The following is a 7553-nucleotide window of genomic DNA, read 5'->3' as shown; positions in this document are numbered from 1 at the left end:
CGGCCATCCGTCCTCACAACCGTAGGAAGGGAGTATTTACAGGGGATGGTTTTGTCAGTGATGTCACCTGTGGGTTGCGGTGAGCGTTGGTAGCACTGCCGCTGCCTGGTGATGGGACGCCTGGGGCTGATGGAGCGGGACAGCAGGATGGAATCCCCTCCACGGGTAGGGGAGGTGTAGTCCCAGGGCCCAGGTACACGGGAGCAATGGCTACTGGAGGGGACGTACCGGGTTAGACCGGGGGTCAATGGTGTACTCACAGTTCAAAGAATCGCTCACAAGTCCAGTGGTAAACAAAATTGCCAGTAACCGGTCGCCTCCAGCGGGTGTATTCGGGTCCCACATCAGGGTGTAGCAAACAGGGGTCCCTTCCTCCTGCACTTAGTGTTTGTGTCTTCACTGGGACAACTCCGCTTGGAACAGGGAAGTCCACTCCCGGTACTGTGTATGTTGGAAGCTGGCCCGCAAAATCTGACCCTTGGGATTTCTGTGGATTCTGACGGACACCCTATCCCCCGTGTTCGACTTCTGTTTCACTCTTTGGGCTTCTGTAGAACAAGGCCTGAAACCTTGTCCTCGGCTGGTCAATTAACAAGGGGGCTTGCAACCGTCCTTGTCCTAGGGTCCAGGTACCCCGACTATGCACGGCCTTCGGACCGGATTCCCACTGTCGGCACCGGCGGGCTACAACCCCGCCCCGGTCCACTTTAGGTCTCCCGCGACCGGATCTCTGTCGCCTGTGGTCCTGTTTGCCATCTGCCACCTAGTCCGGTAGTCCAGGGGCCCCAACCCCTGACTCCACTGCACTTCCACACTCCTCCACTGTCAACTGACAACTTCAACTCTAACTTCAACTTCAACTGTCGTGTTCCCGCCCCTGACACCTCAGGACACCTAGGTGGGCGCTCCCATCCACCTGGTCCTGCCCACTGATGTGTCCCTATTGTCATGAGGGGGTGACTAGGCTTTACTGGCTGTGTGGTGAGAGATTTGTACAACCTCTGTGACTACCTGGTTTTGTCAGGGTGTCACATATCTACTCACTGAACTTCTCCCCACTAATAGGGAAAATAGAGTGTGAACTACAGGCATGGGCCAACTTTCCATTGACATTGTTGGGAATGAATAATCTGATAAAGATGATGAGATTCTCTAAACTATTATACCCACTTCAGATGATACAACTTTTCCTAAGACACACGGATGTGAACTGGTTGACCAGCGCATTCTCCCGCTTTCTTTGGAAGGGGACTCGAACGAGGATCAGCACCAAGAAACTGATGCTGCCATTACAGAGAGGGGGAATTAAATTACCCAATATTAGGGGCTATAATCTGGCCTGCATCTTGTGACATGTAGTAGACTGGTGGAGAAGGACGAATCGCTACTCGGACTGTACATTAGAGATGGAGTTCTGTCGACCCTGGGACTTGAGATCAATTCTATATACATCTATCTCAAATTAATTGGCTTAGATAAAATGTTTTCTGATCTGTAGGGACACGATGTTGGAGTGGAAAGCAGTGAGGAAAAAATTTGGGCTAGCATGGAGTGTTTCTACATTTCTGAACATTTGGGCTCACCTGGACTTTCCACAGGGAATAGAAAATAAGCTCTTCCAGGAGTGGAGAGAGAATGGGATAAGGGCACTTAGGGACTTGATGCATAGCACGGTGGTGAGGTGGCTGACCTGCGAGGAACTGAAAGAGGGGTTTAGATTGCAATCATTTCAAACTGTCCAATATGAGCAGGTTAAACGGGGGGTAATGCTCAAGCTACAGAACATCATCAAGGAGTACAGGACTAATCAGGTAGATGAAATCAAAATGAGGGACATTAGTGAAATAAATATCTCCACACTATACAGAGAGCTGAGGGAGATGTTAGTACCCAACATTTTAAGGGAGCAACTCTCAGGGCATGGGCTTAGCAGATAGAGGAGCAAGAAGCGGAGGAGAAAATTCTGAATGGATGGATGGTTTTACGGGATTATATCACCAACGATAGCTAGACGAACACTCAATTTAGGCTAATGCACAGGGCAATTTATGCATTCAATGTCCCTAACATGTGAAAACCTGACAAACTTCTGAACTGCCTGAAATGTAATGCAGAAAAAATGGCTCTTTATTATTGGGGTTTTGAAAGCAAGTCCTGGAGCTAATGAGAGAAATTTGGAGGTTGAGGGTGGAATTGGAGCCCCTACTTTGGGTATTCCATTATCGACATCAAAAAGGAGGTGAGGGAAGGGAGGATGCGGGAGAAAGTCTACCACCTCTGTTTCACTATATAGTGATGTTGGGCAAAAGGGCAATACTCCAAAAATGGTTGATGAAAGAGGTACCGTCACGGAAAGAGATATTAAGGCGACTGAAAAATGTGCTTAAGTTGGAGAAATTGGAGGCGGAGAGGAATACAGATAAGCTGATGGTAAAATTCTTTGGAAAGCAAGCTTATTAAGCCGGTCAGACACACTGGCAGGGAGGGAAATGGATTTGGCGTGTTGCACTGGGGTGAGGGGGGAAAGTTTGATATTTCGGGTGGTTGGGGGGGAGATACAAGTCTGAGGGGAATGAGTTAGGAAAGTAGTGGGGCATGGATATTAGAGATCAGAGGCCTTCCCTCCCTAAAGTTGAATGATGTTATGATGCATATTTCCCCCGTTCCCTAGTTTTTTGTTTCTGTATCCTATCTAAAGAGAGAAAAATTCAATAAATACTGTTTAAAAAAAAACACGAAAAAAAAGAATCCAAGAATAAAAAAAAATCCCCTTTATAGTACATCAGTCTCATATTCAAAATTCTGCTCTGGCCATGAAGGGGTTAAAATAGCAGCATCTGTTAGTGCAATAGTTTTCATGGTGTACATTTATACAGTACATGTTCTGGCATGTTTCTAGGTTAAAAATACATAATTATTAGGGATGATCGAATACCCTACTATTCGCTTTGATGAATATCTGACGAATAGGTCGCCGCTATTCTACTATTCGCAAATATTCGACGCCCAATGTAACTCTATGAGAAACCAGACTAATTTCACATTGGACATAACGGTGAGCTGGCGTGATAGAGGAAAAGGCTGAAATGGATGGGAAAACGTTGAAACAGTATGGGCACAGCCTGTAGAAGGTGCCCCACTGCATTTTTGCTGTCTTGGAATAAGGTGCTCAGAGCAGCATGCGGCGTTTACGTAGTCGCCAGAACAGCTCTCAAACCAAAAGTAAAAGAGGGGAAATTGCTAAGAAACAGTTTGTAGTGCCTAATCACTGTAATAAGATGACAAATCAAACCCAGACCTCCAAAAAAACCACTTTAGCATTTGTTCATGTGATGCCCTGGCAAGGCCAGGTAGTCACAGGTAGGCCTCTGCATTACACCTTTCCCTCACAAGGAAACACACAACCAACCATTAAAACCCTAGTCACCCCCCTTAGAGACTGTTAGACACACCAGGGGGCGGAACCAGGTGGTTGGAAGACGCCCACCGAGGAGTCTAGACAGCCCGGGGCGGGAAAACAAGGAGTTGAGAGGAGTTGGTAGTTAAGTTTGGAGAGGAGTGTGGGCTAGAGATAGGGGTAGCTCCAGCAGTGAAGTTCAAGTTGAACGGTACCAGGGTAGCAGCCCTGGTGCCACTGGCTAGGAGGCAGACGGTGGTCTCCATCAGCAGGAGATGGGAAGACGGCTCGGCAGAACCGAGGTGGACCGGGACAGGGTTGTAGTCCGCCGGTACCTACACCAGGGACCCGACCGGAAACCGTGCACAAAGGGGGGTACTCGGACCCTGAAGCCAGCACCAGAACCTACTGGAACTGGTTAATCAACCGATTGAGGCCAGGACTAGAGGTCCTGTCCCACCCAAAGTCCCTCATAGAAGACAACAGCCCACTGATTCGGGATAAGAAGTCACCGCCAAGGCATAGAGATCCCACGGGCTAGCGTCTGCGGGAACGGCTCCTTAGGCCGCATCCAGCCGGGAGCGGACTCCCGAGTTTTACACCGGGAAGTTCCATTTGACACAAAAAGGTGCAGGAGAAGGATTGAGACCACCAGCCAGGTGGGGGATCCCGAACGCAACCGGCCGCGACACCAGCCACCACCTTGGTTTACCAGAGACTTGTGTGTTTTACTACTGACAGTGAGTACACCAGCAGCCCCCTATGGTCGTTATTCCCCCTGCTCCAGAGCCATCGGGTCCCGGGGCCACCATCCCTGCCCACGAAGGGGTTAACATCTTGTTGCACAACATCTCCTCCGGGTGCCCCGTAACAGCAGCGGTGGTGTCCCCCTTCACCATATACCGTGGGTGGCGTCACAAACTCGTTATGGCCTAGCCCGTACATCTACGTCCCCCCCATTTTATTCGGCGCGTTTGCGAGACCCCCAGGTCCGGAGACCCTCGAGCCACCACCCCTGAAGGCTCGAACCTGAGCAGCGGCGGCTGCTGGCACAGGGGCGGCACATTCACCCATTTCGTTTTTTACATTTTTCCTTCTTATTCGATTAGAAAGGGCTGTAACTTATACATTATATTGGTGTCTGTCTCACACCTCCTTTTTTGGGACATATTTGACAGCACTTTAAAAGGTCAGCTACAATGTGCCCGTTGGGATGTTAGCCTTGCCCTCCTCCTCCTCCTCTACCAACACCACCGGCTCCAGTGGCCCTCTATTCAAATGTAGAAAGGGCCACTGGCTGTCCTCAAATCTCAGATGTCTTAGGGCCCTCAGGTGGGCCCTTTAACATACATTGGGGAGGATGGCAGTCATTTATAGTTTTCTGCGTCCCCTATATCATTAGTGTGAAAGTTGGAATATGTACTCCATAACACTTTACAGTTCTATTGCCAATGTGGCCATTTGGGTGTTGGCCTTGCCCTCCTCCTCCTCCACCAACTCCACCGGCTCCAGTGGCCCTCTATTCAAATTATATTCAAATTATTCAGTAATGTATGTTTTATGGACAAATGAATGCCACGTTGGGACATCGAAGCTGATGTCGTTGATGATGATTGCATCTGACCAAAAGCAGATAGGGAGCAGGAGGCATCATCGCCTGTTTCCTAGACTGCAATTTGTGAAGCATGCAGCACCGTGGAAGTGGCAGTTGTTTCACTCTTATTCCACTAGCTAACACCGAGGATTTCAAAAAATTCAGTTTCCCCAGCGGGGAATGGTTTAGACACCATGGAGCACAGCATCAGAACGTACTCCCAACAGCTCCCAACAGTTTTTTTTTAAACATTGGTAGGATTTGCAACAGGGCATAATATACCAAGTAGTTTAATAAATTCAGTTTCCCCATGGCATAATGGTTCAGACACCATGGAGCACAGCATCAGAAGGTACTCCCAACAGCTCCCAACAGCTTTTTTTTTAAACATTGGTAGGATAAGCAACATGCCAAGGAGCTAAATAAAATTCTGACTCTGCAGGGGGCCATGTGTAACACACCGTGGAGCACAGCATCAATAAAGAACACAAATAGAGACTGCCTGACCAATTGTTCTAGACAGTGTAGCTTCGACAGTGTTTGTGCCAGTGCATAATGTACAAAGGCTTGAAAAATATTGCCCTGGTTGATTGGGCCAAAGAATTAAATCGCAGCAGCATAACAAGTTAGGGGTACTTTGCACGTTTCAACATCGCTACTGCGATATCGTCGGGGTCAAATCGAAAGTGACGCACATCCGGTGCAGGTAACGACGTTGCAACGTGTAAAGCCTAGATGTGCCGATAAACAATCACAAAAGCTTTGTAAATCGGTGATCTGTTTAGCGTCGGACATTTTCATAATGTCGCACCAATAGGAGATACGATGTTGTTCCTCGTTCCTGTGGCAGTACACATCGCTGTGTGTGAAGCCGAGGAACATCTCCTTACCTGCCTCCACCGCCAATGCGGAAGGAAGGAGGTTAGCGGGATGTTTACATCCCGCTCATCTCCGCCCCTCTGCTTCTATTGGCCGCCTGCCGTGTGATGTCGCTGTGACGCCGCACGATCCGCCCCCTTAGGAAGGAGGCGGGTCGCCGGCCAGAGCGACGTCGCAGGGCAGGTAAGTGCGTGTGAAGCTGCCGTAGCGATAATATTCGCAAGATATTGGCATCTGCGACAGGGGAGGGTACTATCGCGCTCGGTATCGCTAGCCGATTCTAGCGATGTTGCAGCGTGCAAAGTACCCCTTAGATTAGTCATGCGGTCTCATTAGATGATAGAAGACAAAATAGTCTTGAATGAGAAACAATGGAACATATTTGAACTTAAGAAATAATAAGAATAATAAGAAATTTTGGGTCACAGTTTTTACTGGGTCTTATTAACAGGAGAGATACTGAGATACTCTGAGGCAATTCATCTATGGTTCATTTTGATCATCGTCAAACTGTCTGCACTTTCCGTGGATAGTCGTGTGCGAGTATCTGTTATTATTGACCCCGCTTAGCTGAAAACATGCTCAGACAACACACTTGCAGCAGGGCAAGATAGCACATCCAAAGCGGATAAGGCGAGGTCTGGCCAAGTGTTGAGCTTGGAAACCCAATAGTTAAAGGGAACTGAAAGCACATTGATATGGTCACCTACATCTTACTTAAGTGTTCCCTCCTTGTCATAGTTCTCCCAACCGGTATCTAATTCGAAGTTGAGGGTTTGTGGAAAATGGACCAGTTTTGGCACATTAGTCCCCCGCCTGTGTTGCTCCTACTATGCGTAGCTCTCTCTTGTAATCCTGTTGCGTGAGATGACATGCTACCTCTATCACCAGCATGATCTGAGGGTAATCATATCATCAACTGGTCCACTACAGCCATCTTGAATGTTTTTGTAGTACAATCCTTATTTGTTTCGACAAGTAACGAAGCAAATTTGTCTTTGTAGCGTGGGTTAAGAAAGGTACATAACCAGTATTTGTTGTCTAGCAAAATGTGGACTAGCCGACAGTCATGAGAGAGACAATGTGACATGAAATGTGCCATGTGTCCCAGACTCAGAACTGGAAAACTTTGTGTGTCACTGCTAAGAATACATTCTGTATCACTAAACCTCCTCTCCTCCTCAGTCTCTCTCTCCTCCTCCTGATCCTCCTCAGGCCATCCATGCCGGACAGCCCTGAAGCTTGGGTTGTCAATTCCTTGGTTACCAACTTCAAAGCATTACTGTTCTTCATCATCCTCCTCATCCTCATCCTCATGATGCTGAGCAAAGGTGGCCTGAGCCTGTTGGCCAAGGTTGTGCGGATTACTATCAATCATTGTGAAGTCTGGATCCACAACACCTCGGGTGCATTAACACTTTGGTCAGTCAGACCATCCAGAGAGCGTTTCAATAAACAAATCAGTGGAATGGTAATGCTCATAAGAGCATCATCACTGCTCACAATGTTGGTACAGTAATCAAAATTCTCTAGGACATGACAAATGTCTGCAATCCACACTCACTCTGCAGTACTTATGTCTGGCAGCTGCCTCTGACGGGCATGTTCCAGCTGAAATTGGGATACTCTGCTGCTCATGGATCCTGGTCAACATATGATAGGTTGAATTCCATCTCGTAAAGT

This window comes from Anomaloglossus baeobatrachus, chromosome 2, assembly GCF_048569485.1.
Source record: "Anomaloglossus baeobatrachus isolate aAnoBae1 chromosome 2, aAnoBae1.hap1, whole genome shotgun sequence".
Classification (NCBI taxonomy): Eukaryota; Metazoa; Chordata; class Amphibia; order Anura; family Aromobatidae; genus Anomaloglossus; species Anomaloglossus baeobatrachus.
The sequence above is the reverse complement of the archived record's forward strand: the minus strand, read 5'-3'. Positions refer to the sequence as shown.